Raw genomic sequence first — 21,212 nt, forward strand, 5'->3', positions numbered from 1 at the left:
AAGCAGAAGTCAGATCAATTGCTTAGGCCTTTCTGCACACAGAAGTTAGGTGAGGTGAAGCGCAAAAGTTTAATTCGCTGAGCTGCCTGAAGTTAAACAAATAAACCATCTAAAAAGTGGGTGATAAGCTCCAAAAAAACCTGACTGCAATGTACACTGTCACACCAACCTTAAATTGACTTTTCTCATCTGTCATTGTGTTCCTAGCCTAAAGGCAAAGTGCTCTCCCTCCTCCTCCTCCATTTCTTTCCCACGTAGGGATGGCTCCCAGCACATGCCTGAAAGAGAATGCCCAGCACACGCCAGATTGAGGAGACAGCTCAGCCCTGGTGCCTGCTCCAACACCAAAGGAGACAGGAGAGCTTCAGCAGAGGGTGGAGATAGCCCTGAGCATGACAAGAGCATGAGGGAAAATCATCCCATCAGCCTCCCTTGCCTGGTCACCACCCATCACTTCTCTCTTCCAGAGCTCATTCTGAGGACCAGGCAGAGTGCTGTGCAAGAGCTGATCTTAGCAGATCCAAAGCCTAACACTGACAGAACAGACACAGTGGATCTCTTCCAAGATCTGGGCTCTCGATAGCCCAAAAATGTTGAAAAAACAAACAAACAAACAAGAAATAAAAAAAACTCCCAAACAAACAAAAAACCAACCAAACAAAACCCACCAAAGACTCACCTTTTAAGCAGTACAAGTCAAAGCTTCCAAATGCCCAGATGACAACTCCGAAGCATTTTGCAAGTAGCCTTTTCTGCTTCTACCCTTATTCCCCATTGGCAACAAGAAAACTAGACCAAATACAAAATTATTCTGACTGATGCCTGTTAATGGATGGACACACAGAGTCAGTCCTGGAAATGATCCCTTCTCCATAGTGGCAGCCCCCTTATGGCACGGCTCAGGTCCTGGACACAGGGTCAGAGGGTGGTTCCCTTTTAGTGAATGTTCACTGCATCACCATTCCTCTTCAGCACATGTCACACAGCACAGGGAACCTGCTAAATGCTGGGAGGCTTTTGGCATCTAGGTTGTAGTAGGCAAAAGCACAACAAAACACCATTTTTTCTAAAATTAGATCTCTCTATTAGCAGAATTAAGTGAAGAAGTGTCACAACTTCACTTCAAAAGCAGAAGGCAGATAGGCAGAAGCTGGCAGCACCCATTTCAATCAAATGTGTTATTTGCTCTGAGCAAAGCAATCTGTAAGGCTTACAGAACCAGAAAGTAATTTTCACAGAGTATCTCCCTCCCTCACTTCTAAACACACAGCCAATGCTGCTTCATTGAAAGATCTTACAAACAAAGCAAATACCTTGCAAAAAAAAAATTCTATATTTCTTTAAATGCTATTTAAAACAGCTATGCAAAAGACATAAAAAACCCAGAACCTACAGAAAACATTTCCTTTCAGTTCAACTAAATAGCTCAACTGGATCCCCCACAGTGGTCTGGGGAGTTTTTGTTTTTCATTTCCTTCTGCCCCCTCAATCATTTCAGCAGTGGGATGAGGGCAGAGATGGTGGGGCAGGAGGGAGCTGGAGGCTCTGAGTGGTGAAGAGCTTGGTTCTGCTGGGTGATCCTTCCTTCCCGTGCCCTGTGTGCTCCCCAGTGATCATCTGCTGTGGCACCTGCAGTCAGCTTTCTCCCCATCCTCCCTCCTGCTAACCTGCATGCATCGCCTGCATCCACTGCTAGGCAGAGTCTTTAACATCTCCAGAAATTCCATGCTGGAGCCAGAGCTGTCAGTTACCTAGTGGAGGCAGCTCTGCCTTCCCCAGCATCCTGGTTTTGGACAAGAGAAGCAGGATTGCTCTGCCTGGGACAAGGACAGTCACAGAGGCCAGGCAGGCTTGGGCTGTGCTCTCAGCAGCAGCTTCTCAGTCACACCTTGGTGTCATTGCTCTCCCATAAGCTGGGAAGCAATTTTTATGCTTGTTGTCTTATCTCTATCCTCCAGGTAGGTCTGTGCACAGATTCATGTCTTCCTTTCTCTATCACCCTGCTCCTGCTAGGGAATTTTGTTCAGAATGGAAGTTTTTTCATGAGTTTGAGGTCTCACACAGAGCTCTTTAGTTTGATAGCGACGGTGGTTTTCTTTCTCTTCTCCTTTTAATCACATTCTTGTGTTGATGCAGAGTTGGGAACAGTCATGCTTTGAATGGGAAGTTGGACTACAGATCTCCAGAGGTCCCTTTGAACCCACACTGTTGTAATTCTTGCCCCTTGTGGGTCTCATTGGCACCATTGTACTTTATGCTTTGTATTCCAGATAATACCCCAAACTGAACAGTTACTTCAGGAACAGAATTGGCAAAGGCAGAGCTGCAACTACAACACACACCCTGGCTATATTCACAGGCTGCCTCTCTCTTTCTTCTCTTAGCCTGGCTTCTTTACTCCCCATACCAGGGAGGTTGCTATGGAGATTTCTTCAGAAACAAAGAGGAAAAGGGATACAAGAAATACAAGGTACCCAGAAGGGCATAGAAAAGAAAAACATAACAGTACAGTATCTTTTGCATTAATAAATCAGCTTCCCCAACTCTGGATCTAGAAGGCAGGTGATGAAGACACCAGAGCCTCAAACACTTGTGTTCTGAGGGCACACATGCACAGAGTTGGAAGATGCCTTGGTGGTGGCAGCTGCAACACAGAGAGCAAACAACTCTGCACACAGCTTCTCTGCATCCAAGCAAAGAGCTCACTGCCAAAGAGCAGTGCTGGGGACACTGACATGGCACAGCTTGACACTCTGGAATGGGGACCACATGCACAGGGACATGTAAAGCTGGGGAAGCTGAAAGCCCAGGGGTTGGGCAAGTGCTTGTGTCAGTCCCCAGATGTGCCTGTTCATGGCTTACAGCTTCTCCTAGGAAGCAGCAAAGGTGTGATTATATTGTCTCAGTGCAAGAGCTCCTATGTACTTAACATGGTGTGCCAGAAAAACATCTGCAATCCTGTCAAAAAGACTGCAATACATCTGCCACATGTATGTTCTAGGTGGCTTATGGCTCTGGTTGGGTGTTCTTGTTGTTGTGGCTGCAAATCTGTGCTGCTACAGCATTTGGAGTACAGGGAATTCCTGAAACACAGTGGTCACAACTAGACAGAAAAGGTCCCAACATGTTTCCCCCTCCTCTATTAAGCTGTTGAGAATGCCTTAAGTGATCAGTGCTGGGTTTCAACACTGCCTCTGAGATGCCCACATGGCCTTCAAACCAGGAAGCAGGCAAAGCAAGGAAGAAGAAATAATAAAGGAAAAAATCTCAGAACAAGCGGTGGAAAACTGCAAGACACATGGAAGCAGGCAAAGCAAGGAAGAAGAAATAATAAAGAAAAAAACTCTCAGAAAAAGCACTGGAAAATTACAGCAGCTCCCTTCACATCAGTTCACAGGGCTGCTCAGTGATTCTGCAGTCATCTATCACACACTCACAGGATGGAGAAAACTAAGGTCTCAAAGAGATTAGAAAATAGGTACTTGTAACTACACCAATTGCTCCGGTCTCCCAGATTATGCCTTATTTTAGCTCCTCAAAACAAATGCCAACACCTGGTATTTATTCAGAGTTTTCAATTTCTCTGGATATTGACCTCGTTATCTTGACTTACTCCCAGTATAGATGCTGACAGTAACACAAGGACCTTAATGGGAGTCCAAAGACAAAATGCAGTCCCTGCAATTGTACACACTTCTGTAGCCTCACCTCCCACACCATCTCACTGACTGCATTTCACATTTTTCTGCCCGCCATGCAATCAGAGACAGAGCAGTACACGTGTCCTCACTTTATACACCAAGGTCTGAAGGGATTATGGGCCAGGCCCACAAGGAGTGGTCAGAACCGGCCATGGAAATGAGCCCAGGCATCTCCTTGGTGGTCATAAAGAAACTGTGCAAAAGCTGAGAGAGATGGAAATGCTTGGGCAAGAAAAGTCACCGCTCTGCCTTTCTCCTGCCAGCTCTCAGGACTGCTCAGAGTGCACAAAGGAGCCTTCTGCCTGGCACACAGGTAAGCACCCCCCCTGCACCTGCCCCACAGAGCCCAAAGCCTTGTTATTAAGCATTTCCACTTGGCAAGCCTCTGCACAGCAAAAGAAGTTCCTAGTAAATCCCTGAGCTTTCAGCAGCATCACCAAAAAATCAAATACTGACTTGACCAGTAGGAAGAGGTGAAGTAATTCAGCTCTGTAGAGTAGATGCAAGGCACGAATCCTTCCCTGAAAAAAAGCTAGAGCCTGAGGTGAAGGTACAGCAGCATGTCACACGTCTTCTTCAGTGCCACCTGAGTTGTCCCAGCCTGCTCCTGCCTTCACTCCCAGCCTGGTTACTACAGCACTCCCCTTGCTGGGATGGATCCCCTCCTTACAAGCATGACACAACCATACAGCTGCTCCAGCTTGGGAAAGACACCCCAGAGAGGGATGTCTGCAGTGTCCAGCACCAGTAATGGCAGGAGGAGGGGAAACAGGGAATAACTGCTCAGTACATCATAAAAGCCAAGGGGAAGGCAGTGAACTACTGACAGTGGCAAGGCTCAAACAAGCACAGAGATGGCTTTTTGCACATACCATAGACATGACCTTGGCAACCCACTGCCATGGGGTAATGCAGAAGCCAGAGACAAACACAAGGAACAAGACAAATTCACCTAGCACAAGGTCCATCAGTGGCTGTAACCTGACAGCCCAGATATTATCTCCAGATTGGAAGGTCTTTACATCAGAAACAGAGAATGTATGCCAGGAGAATGATCACAGATGTGCCATTATTCTCATACTACTTTTTCCTTCATTCCATCTGCTGCTAATTAATACTGGAGATAGGACACTGGGTCAGCAAGTCTTCAGCCTGACCTAGTAAAGTTTTCCTTAGGGATGTTCTCACTGCTTGAAACAGGGGGGAAAAAAAAAAAAAAAAGTAAGGTAGAGTTTCTTCTAGCATTCTCCTAACAAAAATGAGTGTGATTGTGAGAAAGAGGGGGAAATGAGAGCTAATTAACGTAACATGACTTCTACCCAGCTATTGTGCAGAGAAAATCTACAGAAGTACATGTGTTATTCTCTTCCCTCTGCACCCTATTGCTTTATTAAATAAGATATCACAGAATTGTAGAATGATTTGGGTTGGAAGGGACCTTAAAGCTCATCCAGTCCCACCCCTGCCATGCACAGGGACACCTCCCTCCAGCCCAGGTTGCTCCAAGCCCCATCCAACCTTGGACACTGCCAGGGATGATGGGGCAGCCACAGCTTCCCTGGGAAACCCGGGACAGGGGCTCAGCACCCTCACAGGACAGAATTTCTTTCTAGTGTCTCCTCTCCTCAAGTTTGCCCAAAAGCAGTGGAAATGGAGGCAGGCTGGAGAGCTCAGCTCCAGAAGATGCCTCTACTCTGCTGGGATGTAGTGTTAGCCTTGTTTCATTTGAGAACATAACCTGCACAACACTGCTGTGTCCAAGTCTGTATTTGTGCATCCCACTAAGTAAAGGAAAAGAGCTTTTGCTAATGATTAAAGCCTCTGAATATCCCACCACAGCAGAAGACTGGGATCCCACCACAGGAGACTGGGATCTCACTCTGCTTCCCAGTCACAAAGAGACCTTTCCCAGTTCACCCTCTACTTCCAACCCTGCAGGAATGAACAGGCTCTAAATCCCTTCTTCCTGGATGTGGGCCAGCATCCTAGGGGGGTATTTATAAAATAAATATTGATCAAATCCAGCCTATCCCACACGCAGATAGATGGTGCAGCTGTCAAACAGTTCTATCAGTGCAGCAGAAGAATTAATTGTCCTACCAGCCCTACTAGAAGCTCAAAGTTACATTTCAACAGTCAAATTAATTTCAAGACTTCATTTTCTTCTCATTTCAATCACCATAAAAAAAAAGATACAGTATTTCTGGAATACAATAAAATATAATAAAACACTTTCCCATGATCTCTAGCATGGTTCTATTAATACACAGCAATCAGTTTTTACAGCTTCTCTCAGCAAGCCTCACGTGAGAGCCACCCAGTGATTCAGGAAAGGTTTGCCCTGTCTCCCTCCTACATACTAAAGGAACTTTTCTATCATGTTTTAATCAAGTCTAGAGCTTGCATAAAACTAGCAAGGTATTATTTTACATAGAACAGTGACATTCAAGATTTGCCTACTGAAAAAGCTTACCAAGTGGCATGCATTTATAACACCATTTTATAGGGGTTTTAAGTAATTGTATAAAAATGTATAACTCACTGAAAAGAAAGAGCTGTTGTGAAATACAGGAACACCCTGGACAGATGCAGTTCCAGCCCCATATCAGAAAGTAGGGTACAGGATCCTAGCCCACAGGCTAGGATCAAGTGAAGGTTCAGCAGCTGTTCCACTGTTGTTTCCAGCTACTGAACTGCTGAACCACAAACCAAGATTTGAGGAGTGCACTGGACCTTCTGGAACAAAACTGGAAGCTTTTGGAGCAGGGCTATGGCATGTTGAAACAGAATCATGGTGGTGTTCAGTATGTGCAGTCCTCAAAAGAGCTGGATGAGACTGTTCTGACAAAATGTGCTCTTTCATCAGAGCATGGTGATCTGGCCCAACCAAATCTGTTCATGGGAGGCAGGGAAATTCTAAGAAAACTTTTTTGGTATAAGAAAAATTAATATTAAACAAGAAATTCCCAACTGCCTATACCCAGGCATAGCTCAGAGCTGGTAGTTTAAAAAAGTTATCACTCTGTTGACCACCAAACACAGATATCCACAAAAATACTCAAGTGCTAGCATCTTATTTACTTCCTAACTTCCCACGGATTTCACTGCCAGCTGAAGTGCTTAATTATTTTTTCTGGCTCTTGCTGCAGCTTCCTTAAACCTCCCTAGAAATCCCTGCCCGAGGAGGAGAGGTGTGCCTGATGAGCAGGGAGCTCACACTGCCTGTGTGCAGCTCCACAAACCCCAGCTCTGCAGAGAGCCTCTCTCCTTCCAGGCTCTGGGCACAGCATCCCAGCTGGGCAGCCCCTTACAGCCAGAGCCATGCTTGTGTTCACATCACCTCTCCCACCAGTCACTACCAGAGCCCAATAACTTGTCAACACACTGCCCTCCTCTTGCCCCAAGCACACCTGTAAAGAAATGGAGGCTCTCAAGCTGAGCCCCAGTTCCTACAGGTGTCATTTCTCACAGTGCTTTTGTCATTAAGATGCCACTGCAGCCTCCTGCCAGTGACAGAATGCCAGCAGCATCAGACCTTGTTAGGCAGGGATGCAAGGAACAGTGTTTCAGGATACTTTTATTTAATGACCTTCAGTATTCCTCCCAAACCCAGGCTGTTTCATCAAAGCTATAAAAAAGGACAAAGTTTCAGCAGAGTTCAGCCACTCTGCTGGTTTTTTTTCCTCATTACCATCACTAAAACTGTATTGCACAAAATGTCTGTGGCACCTTCCCAAGCAAATAAAGAAGACACAGCTGACACGCTCTGTGCCCAGGAGAACTTAATTCCTGACACATCTTGAGACAAAGAGCAACAGTTCAAGCATGAGAGTGCAAAGGGTCACCCTGGAGACGAGGGAAGAGATTGATGGCAGAGCAAAAAGGTAGGAGAAAAAAGAAGTTATTCCATTTATTTTCTTTTTCACAAAAGGCAGCTGGAAAGAGGAGAGGAGTAGGTAAGGAAGAAGAGAGAAATGATTCAGTGACATATAAAGCAGAAGGAAACAAGAATCTTCACCAAAATGCACGAAGAAAAGGAAAGCCAGTGAAGAGATTGATGAGAAGAGGCAAGTGTTGTGAACGTGAAGAGCATCCCTGTGTGTCTCACTCAAAATGTCATGACAGTTTCAGAGCATTTAAGCCCTGGCACAAAGGGTGTATTGTCACTTTGAGTGCTGAAATCTGTTTAAAAAAACAGGAACTTCTAACAGTTAGAAAACAAAACAAGTCTCTCAGAAACAATACAAAGTCCATTGTATTCTCTTTCTGGTTGTTAACTCCGAGCCTTGTCCCTCTATCTCTTTCTTTACCAAATTATTTACAAAGTGCATCAACATAAATGGAACCAGAAGATTTACTTTAATTAAAAAAGGAGAGGAAGAGACCTAAGCACTCTGTTAATGCTGGCCATGCCTTGCAAGAGTTCATTAAAAATAAATTTTAAGATGCACATTTAGTACCTGTTGTAATAGAGCTACTTCCCATTGAAACAGTGAGATTCCTGTCACATTCCTCTTACTGTGAGAATGAAATGTAACAACAGATCTCATTTTTTCTGAAGCAGAGACTTCCTGTAATAAGGAAGCAAAACAACTGAATTATTTGACTGCCATGTATAGGAACAGCACAAGGAAAATTAAACCATCAGCCTTCTTCCAAACAGGGAGAGAAAGCAACCTCTCATCAGGTACTTGCTTCTTCAGCTTGGAATGATGCACTGACTCTATTCAGAAGTACACAACAAGATTATTAGAAGAAGAGGAGGCATTTTCTAGCACTCTCAGAACTGAATCTGTCTGCCTCCCAGGTCTCCCTGCACCGCCTGTATCAGTGGAACTGCTCCTCAGGAGAGCTTTGCTGGCAGTCCAAGGGGTGACAGGACCCCATCAGAGGGAGTCCCTTGGAGAAATGCCATCTGGGCCCAGAGAGGCCCAGAGGAGCAGGGATATACCTCCATGGCATTTGTAGCTCTGTAGAAGATGTGACCCAGGCAGCCAGTTGCTCTCCAGATCATCTTTCCTGCTCCCCTGTGGGGATTTTGGTTTGCTGCCCCTAGATGTGGTGTCAACTGTCCCTCTGAGGCCTCACAACAGCTGCCCATCAGCAGCTGCAGGGCACAGCACAGCAGAGCTGTCTCAACATGCCAGTGGTGAGACAAGGTTTGAGTCCAACCCAAGGACCTGGGAGTGCTGGGTGTGCAGCAGGACCTCCTCCAACCCAACCAGGACTGTGTGCTGGGGGAGCTGCCACACGTGGGGAAAGCCCAGGCACACTGCTCTGGCACGCAGACACAGGGAATTGAGAATACAGGGCATGCAAGACAGACCAAATGCTGCCAAAGGAATCTGTAAATCCATCCCAACACTGAGAGCTGAGTTATACTGGTGAGTTAAACAAGACCAGGTCAGTACCACCAACACCAGCACACAGGCACCCACATGCAAACTGTTGGAGCTGCACAGCTTTCAGCTCCAGCAACAACCAACAACAATCTAGGCAAGGGCCAAGAACCATGTTCTGTCAGTCACTCAGAGGCAACCACCTTGCTTGGGAGGGCTACCTTTGGATGTACAGCCCAGCCTGACCACCCACCTCAGAGCTACAGAACACAGGAGTGTAACCAAAATGGAGCGAGGCCTCCTCCAGTCATCCCAGTTCATCTGCTGGGTAAAGAGCAGAGCACACCTGCCTCATGCTGGTCCCTGCAATACTGGCAAGTGTTTGGATACTACTGTGGCAAAGGCAAGGCCCTGAAGTACACAGAATAGGTTTTTTTGTCCTCAAAAAAGGAGTGATCTGACCACTCCTGCCCAAGAGTTAGCAGTTTCTGGCAGTAAAGGATTCAAGAGTTATACAGCTGAGGTCAGTTCCCAGTAAAGCAGGCAGAGAAGCTAAAGCAGCCTCAAGATCATACCAGCCATGCACTTGGAGCATTTATATTCTGTTTATAGGAGGGAACTGTTTTCAGCAGGTCTCATTATTCATAATCCTTCCAATACCCCCATGTAATGCAACGAGAAAGGTTAAGGTTTCATTCCCCTGGTGAATTCTCAGTGTAATTTGACAGTGGTAAATCACTGTTCTTGTTCATGGGGTTAAATACAGACCCAGCCACATCACTGGGGACACTGTGGACATCAGACTCTCTAACAGCCCACCACATACCTTTTACCATTGCTTCTTTTTGTGCGTCCATGTTTTGGTTTGTTGTTTGGTTTGTTGGTTTTGTTTTTTTTTTTTGCAAGAGACAGTTTGCAGCAGCTTTTGTAAGATGATAGCAGTGTTAATGTTTATCCCTGCTTCTACCAACACAAACTATACCCACTTCCCCCATCACATGCAGATAACCCAGAGCAATGCCTTGAAAATTTGGAATAATGGCTGTAATCCTCAGAGCTTGATCTTGTGAGACTCCAGCAGCTCAGAGCTCCCATGTAAGCCATGCAGCAAGGAGATTACTCTGCTTCTGGCAAAGGATGCTTTATAGCACCTCATAGGACTGAGCTCTGCTTGGTCTCTTAGCAATGTAATGTGGCTTAGCTAAATCACTAACCAAAATCAAATCAGCCCAAACAACTTGCTCTAAGTGTGACAGCCAAACAGACCCTTTAATCTCGAAGAATACAACAGCACCGCATAAAAAGCAGGAGTGCTGGGGCAGCTTTTCAAAATCCACTTTACACAAAAATACAAAAGAGGGACTGAGCCCTGCTTGTGCAGGGTAAATGGCTCTGTACTGCAGTGGCAGCAGCAGAGCCAAATGCAGAGAGATGACAGTAAGGCTGCATTTAGAAAGCACAATTAACAAGTTCCAGATTTCTGAAATGACAGGTGGAGAAGTGTCATGGAGAACATAGCAGGGCCTAAACCAGCATGTAAGGGCAACTTCAATCTGGCAATTAGCCCCAAATAGCACAAGGTCCAGTCACCAAACCCACCAGATGTCACACTGAATGTCTGCTGCTGCAGGTCCTTCATTCCCATCACAACCTGAACAGTAATTGATATGTGACTTCAGAAACCACATATCATCTCCCACAATAACATCCTCAATCAGTGGCTGTGTTAAGTTTAAACACAAAACATCGTGAGACACCACAATTCCATTTTCAGACAATTTTACCCTGAACGTAAAACATTATTCAGCTTATAAAAAATTAGAAATTATTTTAGCACAGTCATCTTAAGGGACTCGCATATTTTAATCATCAGTTTTAATTACGATAAAAAGTAGAGCATAAATCAAGGCACTCTCAAAAGGCACAAAAAAGGTTCCATTTATTTGACTAAAGTGCACATTATGCTGAAGTGTTAATGAGAGCAAAAGAGAGTAACTGAAATCAATCTCCTGCTAATGTTCATAATTTGTAGTGGAACACTTTTCTAATTAATGATAGACTTCTAGAGCCATCTATGTTGACAAATACACACGTGCCACACTCCTTTGCCTCCCTGGCATCTCTCCTCAGTGCTCATACACACACCAAGGTGCCCTCACACCTTTTTCCTATAGGCTGGTTAGCATCAGGACCTTGCATTTTTCCATGACTCTTGGTGACCACAGCAGGCTGCCCCACCATTTAGGAGCCAGTGATATTTCCAGACTGAGGAAGCCAGTGAGAGCAACACAGTTCTGCATTCAGACACACACTGGAACAAGTACAGGCACTACCAGAAAAACTGTAGAAAACAACACAGACATCCCCACCAAAACTGAGTCCCTCTATGGAAGCTTTTATTGAGTGTCTTTAACACTGAGAATTTCAGAAACCACACATACCTGCTTTTGTTGGTAACCTGCTTGCTATTAAACCAGCTGATCCAAAATTAGGTAAGTGCTTAATAAGAACCATTCAGGGCAGAATTTACTTAAATATTTTTTCCTATTTTCACCCAAAGATCATTCTCCACGGATATGTGAAGGCAGCAGGAGATAGCTTAGACTTCAGCAAGCATTAGGATGCTGTGAAGAACAAGGCTGAGTTCAGCCATTTTTCTCTCAGATCCTTGGGGAGGAGTCTCCCTGATACCATATGTTTCTGCCATCTCCAGTGATGCACACAAAGCCCAGCTGTTGCTCCTCTTTAGATGCTGCTTTGTAACACCACTCTGTTCACCAGGCAGAAAAGTATCACCTAGGGCAAGGAATGATGCCAAGAAGAGCACTGCTCTGACAGGGACTGCCTCCTGAAGTCAGCAGCAGCCCAGACCAGCTAGAGAAAGGAAGTAGCCCATTTTGAAAGCAAATGGATTCATCAATGAATGAATAAACCCTGCAAGTCCAGGTGAAAAAAAGTGAGAGAGACTCTCAGGGCACCAGAGTTTTACAGTTAATGTTCTTTGTCTTTTCCCCTACCTGGAGACTGCCCAAAGACAAAGCACCCAGTGCCCAAGAAGGTTCCCACACTAAGCACACTGTGATGTGTTCAGAAATCCATCCCCACACAGCTCCTGTTGCTGGACAGCATCTCCAGAGGAAGAGTCACAGCATTGCTGGGACAACCCCTTGCTACTCCCTCACAGCTAAGTGACCTTTGGGAGAGACTGTGGCTGAAACCACAGCTGCAAAAAATTCCTCTGTTAGGAGCATTAAGATACACACATGCCTTTTCCTTTACAAATTATTCACTCTGGCTTCTGCTTTCCACTTACTAAAATGCCATTTGCATCTCTGCGTGCCAACTCCATTTCAGTACCCATCAGGTAAGAATACTGAATTGTTACCAAAAAAAAAAAAAAAAGGAGAGCTGCCCACGTTTCACACAGCTCCCCCACCTGAAGTCATCAAGTGGAAACCACAGCATCCATAAAAACCTAATAGAGAAATGTTTGTAGGGAAGATAAAATAGTTGAGTGCACCACCACCACCACAAAGCTGATGGAAAAAGCAACAAATGACAGAGAGGGATGGAAGTTGGCACAAGGAAGATGAAATGAAATGTACTTAGACAGCACCTAGCCTGCAAAGATGATGTGCTAGATACTCTGCATTTACCCAGCAGGCAGTCATCAGCTCTTAAGACTTTGGAGTGCAAGAGTGATAAAGTTACAGCACCTCAGCAGTGGGGCCATTTAGTCAGATTCACCATACCAAGGGCACTTGAATTTTAACATTTCCCAATTTTTCATTATTGCCTTTTCAGATTTAAGATTGTACTTGCAGCAGAGATAAAGGTGGAATAAAATAAAAATGGCATGGGATGAGAACACTAATAGTACCAAGCATATCCATAAGGTATGCAGTACCTGCATTACAAAGCCACTCTCATACGTTCTACACATGTGAAATCTAAAGCATTCAAGTAATGATCCAAGAGGATTACAAAAGCAATCTCAAAGAGGATCATTCTGGTTCTACTTCAAGGTTTTTTCATTGAGTGTTACCAAATACACTGTGAAAATTTCCATATCATTTCCAGAACAGAAAATGGGATTTCTTTGTCTGAAAAAAAAAAACAAATTAAAAAAAGAAAATAATGCTGTTTATAAAGACAGTATGGTATTTAAATTTTTAAAAAAATAAAATCAAAGCCTGACAGTAATTATTTTTGAAAACCACAAAACCTCAAGTATCAGTTTGCTGCTAATCCATTGTGTTGCCAGCTCCTGCATAATGCAAATAAACTGTGTCCTTTGGGTCAGGTAAATGAAAATAGTCTTTATAACCTTCTATCAACAAACGGCATCTGTCAAATTTGCAGTATGGAGATGAAAAGCATTTGAAAGTTAAATCTGAAACCCCAGACTGAAACAACACTGCACTTTAATTCAAAGACATTACACTGCATGGCTGTTATTAAGCTCTTCACTCACAGTGCAATTTAAGTGCCATTTTGATACTCTGTTTGAACAAAGATGTGTCAAATTACAGACACTGGTGTCAAGTCCAGAAACTTTGTGAAAATTAAGCCCTATCTGTAATAGCACCCTATAGGTTTTCATGTCAATGGCATCGTTTCCAGAATTTCTCTGGTGCTGTTTCCAGAATTTCTCTGGTGCTGTTTCCAGAATTTCTCTGGTGCTGTTTCCAGAATTTCTCTGGTGCTGTTTCCAGGGTTTTTCTGGTGCTGTTTCCAGAGTTTTTCTGGTGCTGCTTCCAGAGTTTTTCTGGTGCTGCTTCCAGGGTTTTTCTGGTGCTGTAGTATTTGCCTCACACCCCCCTAGCTCTAGGAAGACTTCCACAGCATCTTCCTCCTGCTCATCCTCCTCCTGCTCAGCAGTGAGCACTGTTGGCAGCTGATGCCATCAAGCAGCTCGTGCTGCAGTTGTCATGGGAAGCCCAGAGCAGGGTGAGGTCTCCTGCAGTGCTGGACTGAACCTCCCTGGCCCAGGAGCAGCTGCCAGCCCACACCTCCCCACATGCTGACATCTGACATTCAGGGCCCAAGAGGACTTCTCCTCAGCCTTGCTGCTGCAGAGCAGGGAAGGAGCTGGGCAGCAGATGCCAGCTGCACAAGGATGTGAGGATGTGGCAGGTATTGCTGAAGAAGCTGCACACCAGCAGGGATGATTTCTTTCTGGACAGTGTCCCCCTAAGTACTTTCAGCCTGCTGTCCATTTGGAAGCCTGTCTGGCAAAAAGGACAGAGAGCATTAATAATTACATTTCTGCATGCTCCATGAAATGAGCAGTGGTGACAGACTCTCCTAGCTTCTCCAGTGAAGGAAGGAGTGCAAAATAGAAATCAGCCTCCATTCCTTCCTCTGCCCATGAAACAAGCCACCTTTTCAGAATGATGAAGTTTGTTTAACTGGGATCTCTCCCAAGGACCACCACACAAATATCCTCAGACTATTCCCCAGCAGTAGAGGGACAGGAAGTTTTGAGTTTTCAGGTCTTTTTGCATTGGACACAGGTGTCTCAGGAAAAGAATTTTCTGGTGTCTGGTGCTGGGTGGTCAGAGGAGAAAGACCACAACTCCATGCAAGGCAGGAAGAGCTTGGGTATTAGACAGGTGAATGGGGAACAGCCAGCACTGCTGGGGCAAAGAATGCACAGGACAAAGCCTGAATCCATAGCAAGAGCAGCCTCACCTCCTGGGGAGGTTCTGGCACCAGTACCATGAATCACAGCATTTAGCAGGTAGCCTAAACCATGACAACTTCTTCTAAAGAGGATTCCTACCCCCATTTTTAACTCATTTCCCTAGGGACACTAAACACAGCATACAAGTTCATCCATTTTGTGCCTCATCTCCTCCATCTTATTGTCATTAATCTAAGGCTCCTGTGGGTTCAGGCACACGATGGGAAACCAGGACTGCAGCTGCCAGGATGCAAGGACCTGCCTGTGGTGCCTCACAGCAACTGCTCTTTGTCCAGAGGTAGGAATGCTAAGGACATGATAAAACAGCTCATCAGTTCTTAAAATTTATGCCCACACCTGTTTTGGCAGACAAAAGCATAAGCATAAACAAGTAATTTATTATTTTTTTAATGGCTGTCTGCTACTGTAACACATGACTTCCAAGCAAGCACTTTTATCAGCAGGGCTCAGAGACTCTAAGGTGTCTGCTGATGATACAAATTCATTATGTATTTGGCATCTGACCAAGAGGCCGTATTATTTATTTACTTTTTACAATCAAATTAAGGAAAACAAGCAAGCATTATTAGATTTCTCAGTCCTCAGGAGCCCCCAGGAGTAATATCTAATACTAAGATCTTTAATTGAATATGCCTGTAAAATTATAAATTGTGATGAAAGGACAGATTTCAAATCACATCAATGAAATGAAGACATGTTAGAAGTTCCTTGCCTTATTTCAAGTTTAGATCAAATAGCTCTCTACAGATTATATGTAAAGTGTGAAAATTCTATTTAAAGCACATACACACACACATGCATACATAAACACACAGACACACAACATTAATTCATTGATCTTGATATTCCAACAACTATTACAAGTAGGTCACCTCCCTTAAAACATGCTACAGATTGTATACACCTAGGAGTGAGCAGGGACAATGGCAAAATATTGTTTGAGGTGATAAACAGGGCTTGGCCATGAGTCTGTCTTGCAAAGTGTGGCCATGCCTGCACTGGAAGCATAAAGAGGACACCAGCTATTGCTTTTTCCCCTGTGCTTAGCTGTGACAAGCACTAGTCAGGACAGGGCTAGCTAGCACTGCTTGCTAACCTGGGAGAGGTAAGACAAACCAGGATCAGTGTGAATAAACTCAACAACCTGCAGGATCCCAAGACAAAGAGACAGGCAGGCAGTGCCCCATGGACCTGTCATCTCAATCAGCCCCTGCCATGGACATGGCTGCTCCTCATTCACTTGCTGAGAAAACAATTCATTGGGTTTTACCCTGGCAACCCATAAGCAAACTTGACTACATGAGTTTTGCCTTTTGTATGCAACAACAAAAAGGAGGAATATTGGAGGTCTTTAGAAAGACAAATATTGAGAAAGATTTGAGAGGCATTCGTGACCTTTCCAGCAGCACCCAAACCACTTTCCAGGTTATCTTTCCTAATATCTTGATGAGCAGGCACATCAGCTCGATCCCTCTGGTGCTCTTCCATACTGCCACAGAAAACCCATCTTCTCTAGTAATTCAGTGCCTGCTGGGACCACAACCCAATGTGCTGGCCATCATAAGAGTGTCTGACATGCACGTTTGCATAGCCTGCACTGCAAAAAGAACAGTGACTTAAGAGGCTGGCTGTGAGCTAAAGTTTCCAGATCAGATCAGGACCAGGTCAGGAACAAACAGACATAGTTGTCCTACTAACTGCTTGGCAGCTGGTAAGAAATTAATAGTTATGAGGCAGTTCACCCCAACACCTATTCCTTACCTAGGGTGTAAAACTGCACAGTTGCAAATTCTCAGGATTCAGCAAATCCATCTCCCAAGCTACTGCACCCTCTTTGTGACAAGATACTTTCCAATTGCTTTTAAAAAGTAGCTTTTCATAAAGAAGATGACTAACAAAAACATTTTTATAATCACAGTAAAATATAATGGGAATTAAATTATGGTACCATAATTCACACTTAGCTGCACAGAGGCCATTTGGCCTTCATCTTTGTGCCTAAATGTGCTGGGTGTGAATTACGAGACTGTAATTCACATCCTGTCACCTATAACAGCTTCATTAAGGATCCAAAAAAAAAAAAAATCAGAGCACACAGGGCTGGTCACTAGAGATGAAAAACCAGTCTTGTCAGGAAACTGTTCCAAATGAAACCAGCACAAGAGGTTTGAGACCTGCAAGGGTAACAAAACCCCCAGCAGGCACATTTTCTGCTTCTGTTACTCAGAGAGAAACCCACGTGCCCTCCTGCTGTTCAGAAGCCTTATAACTTAAAACCTCCATGCATTTACATGGGCCTAGTCATCAATCTTCTATAGGTAAAACCCTATAGCTCTGCCTTCACTGCCACTGGAGCTGTGCTTTTCCCATGGAAAGAGTGGCATTCATTTGTTCTAAACAGCAAGTGAAAACAGGGCAAGGTCTTGTTTCCCTCCATAATACAGGAAGATGCTGTGAGCACACACACTCCTCAAACACTGAGGAAAAAAAAAAGCCTTTACCAGAAAATCCCCTTCAAATCTCCTTCCTTATTTGGTGTGAAATTTAGACATGGAAAGAAGTGGGTGTGCACAGAGACCTCTGCATTGCTTCATGGGTTAAGGGAGATTTAAATGGGGTATAGAGTCTTTGCAAGGTTAAACCTCAGCCTCTCTCAGGTGATAGATTGGTCAGTGATTAGTCCATTGCTGCTGAGGAAAGCACTGCAGCAGAAGTGTGGAACACTCACCCTGTTTATCAGGAAAAGCCTTGATTGACCACTTGCTCCACTACAGAAAAGGTGTCACAGCAGCAGGTAACACAAATTGCCAAGAAGAGCAAATATTATAAATATTTCAAGGATGGTTAATCTTTTAAAGCAATGAAGTTAGGCAGAAGCCTGGAAGTCAACTTGGCTATTTCAGAACTAATAAAACATGTCTCCTGTATTTCATTTTGACTATATAAAGAGTATTGTAGTAAAAGGCCATTATCCACCATTCACTACCATAACACTTGTACAAGTAGAAACACAGCATATATTTTAAGCAATGACAGTATTTCCACTGTATTAAAATAGTGGTGAGGCAAATGTTCAGCTCACATTAAAGAGCACTCTGTCACCAAGGACCAGATTGCTAGCATCATATATTCCCCCAAGAAAGATAATGCTGCTTGCTTTAACAGAATCATTGTCACCAGGCAACTACCAGTGCTGTTCAGTAATAAATATTTCCACTGTTCCCACAGAAACTGGCTCAGCATCAGGACCTGTTAGTGCCTTGAGAGCTCAAGCTGACCTCCAAGCACCATCTTTTCACAAGCACCCGGCACCTCGGGAAGGGGCAGAGAAGCAGGGAGAGGCAGGGCAGCACAGCAAGGCAAGGCTCTCTTCTTCCAGCTCCAGTGGCTTGAGAGGACTTCAGATTTCATTTTCTACTCTGCAGATGATAAATTAGTTCAGCTTCATCTCAAACTAATTCTCATGTGGAGAGAGAAGACAGTGCCTGTCCCTGTATGCAGGGAGGTCACTCCACAGCTATGCCACAGCTCTGCACAAATAAATTCTTGGAGGCAACTCGTTTTTTGGAAGTTCAGAGTTGGGCCAGCAGCAGCTGTAGCCCTGCCAGCTTGGTGTTGTCAGCTGTCAGTCTGCCTGAAGCTTCATAACAAATCCAGGCTCCAGCACTTGTTAGGCTTTGTCTCAGCCTATATTACCTTAAACTTAGCTCTATCTCCAAAGTTACTTAAGAAACCTTTTCTGCACCTGCAACTTGCTCTGGGATCAGGGAAGGGCAAGGGTAAAGAAAGCATCCACTGCTCAAGTGTTGTTATCTCAAGTATTTCACATGGTTTCAACTTCTTGTGAGCAGTGATTCAGAGTAGTTTGAGCAAAACTGTGCAATGCCTGTGCATTTAGGATACAGCAGATTAACATCATCTCTGGGAAACTGCAAGGATTCATGACTGTTTCCCCTTCTGTTATTTCTATAGTTTATCAACAAAATGACATTTTATCAGAGCAGGATCCTGGAAGATTGCTTTTCATCCTGTAGATCACTGAAGACATACACCCTTTGACTTCACATCTGCTATTGCAACCCAAAACACACAATATACTCCAAAAATGAGATAAAGAAAAAACACCCCACAAAACCACACACCAAAAAAATAGAACCCCACTCAAAACCACAACCAAAACAATAAGAAAAAACCCAGCAACCACCCAACCCATTCATGAGATCACTGACCTCAGAAACCTGCCTACAATGTAACCACCACTGCAGATGAAGGGACTGTGTCATGCAACTCAAAAAGGGAAGGAGATGCAGTGAGGTCACTTTGTAAAAGTGATTCATAGCAACTCCAGCAATCATTGCAGGTCAGGAGTCATTCCAGTCGATGAAACAGGAACTCAAATGCCTGAGTCCTGTTAAGCATAAAATATGAAGGCTTTCAGCATGCAGTGGAACAGCATTATTAAAAGCAGGGGGGAGGTGAAAGCAGGGCTTAACTGGACCATTTTATATGCAAGCTGAGGCTGGGCCATGTGTTTAAACACACATATCCAGTCTTCAGGCTAGCAGGAACCTCTGTATTGATAGTGGCTTGCCATTCACTTTAGGCACCTTTCTGCAGGTACTTGCAGAAAGAGGGACAGCAAGGCGAATCAGCTGAAAGCCATCAGGTATTCAGTTTCAGATTTCAAAGCCTTGGGACTCATACAAGACAGAGTGTATCCCCATCAAGTCACTGATGAGGGAGGGCTGGCTGACACCCCAGAGGGCTGGAGAGCTGGGCAGAGAGAACCTGATGAGGTTCAACAAGAGCAAGTGTAGGGTCCTGCACCTAAGGAGGAAGAAGCCCAAGCACCAATACAGATTAAGGGTGAACCTGCTGCAAAGCAGTGCTGAGAAGAAGGATCTGGAGGTCCTGATAGATGGTAAATGATCCATGAGCCAGCAGTGTGCCCTTGCTGCCTGGAATCCTGGGCTGCATAAAGAAGAGTGTGGACAGTAGGTCGAGGGAAGGCATTCTCCCCCTACTCTGACATGAAACATACTCATGGAGTACCACATCATGCAGCTAAACTGTTGTCTTCACCTTCTGTTTAGTACCAGGAAGGTACCACCCTCCAACATCCAGATACATGCCCAGTCCCTGCTCACTGCAAGGCAACTGACCAGCTTGTTGAGATGGTAGCTGTACCCTGGCCAGACCTAGAGTTAAAGCAGGAGAACCAGACCAAGTCCTTTAGCTCAGACCAAAGGGCTTCACTCTAATGTGCAAACATAATTGTGAGTCTCTACCACACTTTCCCCAGCTGTTTGCAAACAGCACATATGTGCTGGTCAGATGGGAGGTGGTCAGATTTACCACCACTTACTGCTACAAAAACCACAACAGCCACCCCTACATTTAATTTGTAATGGAATATAAAGGTAGAAATATTTCCAAGCACCTGGTTTCTGAAGTGACAGTGTTTGCTTATCTGTAGCAGAACGTGACTCCTAAGACACTTCTGACATTTTCATTTACTGCGACTATCAGACAGGATTTTCCAGCTACAGTGGCACTGCAGATTTGATACAGAACTGCCAGAGGCACATTTAAATTGTTAATTGCTTTAACCATTAATATCGTTTAATTATAAATATTTACAAAACATTTACCATTTAAATTTCCTGGAGAAGAATGGAGAGCACCTTTCCTAATAGCTCTTTCATTCCACCCCAATTGTTTGGCTGGGTTTAAATATTCATTCTCATTTTCAAGTCAGTGAGTAGCTTTGCTTGAAAAACAGTAGTAGAGATAACCATTGTACCCAAAGGTGTTGTAAGTGATATGAGCAGACAGGTTGTGCTCTATAAATAGATACATTCTGCCAGTTACACGTATTTCATTTTTTAACCACCTTCTTTGCTTTAAAATTTTGCTCTAGTGTCTTAGCATGCACCCAGTGCATATAAAGCACAAAAAATCTGATGAATATTTCAGAAGCAGGGGCTCACGGCCTACATACAGGGAATCATGTTGTTTACAAACATGTTCCCACTGACCTGTAAGTAAAATGAGATCCTTGATGGAGCTCACCTTCCATTTAGGCATGAAGAAAATCAGGCAGCCAGATTTTCTGCAGCTCTGCTCTGAGCTGTAGCAACCATCACTGCAAACAGGAGCTCCTGAACCCTCCAGCACTTAGGAAATTTGGCAACTTACCTCTGGGGCCTACACTGGGGTTTCTTATATGGAAAAAACCCCAAACAACTCCGGGCCTCAAAATCTTACTCCAAAGAATGAAGCGTGTCAGATTTCAACTTAACATTTTGCTGGTGAATAAAGAGCTGTGCCTGACACTGTCAGCTCAGTTCTGAGCTGTGCAGCATGGCTCTACACCTCCTGGCCCCACGCTGCTGGCTGGGTTACAGTGTGCCAGCTCAAGGCAACTGTCCTGGGTTTGGTTCTCAGCTCAGGGTCAGGGTTGTC

The 21,212-nt window shown here is 44.4% G+C and overlaps 1 protein-coding gene across 14 annotated transcripts in view; it reads right to left on the bottom strand.

The window, feature by feature from the left end:
• The window catches only part of ADGRL3 (adhesion G protein-coupled receptor L3), a 406,353-nt gene that overhangs the window by 236,514 nt on the left and 148,627 nt on the right, over positions 1–21,212 (bottom strand). The window lies entirely within an intron of this gene.

This window comes from Heliangelus exortis, chromosome 4 (assembly GCF_036169615.1).
Source record: "Heliangelus exortis chromosome 4, bHelExo1.hap1, whole genome shotgun sequence".
NCBI lineage: Eukaryota > Metazoa > Chordata > Aves > Apodiformes > Trochilidae > Heliangelus > Heliangelus exortis.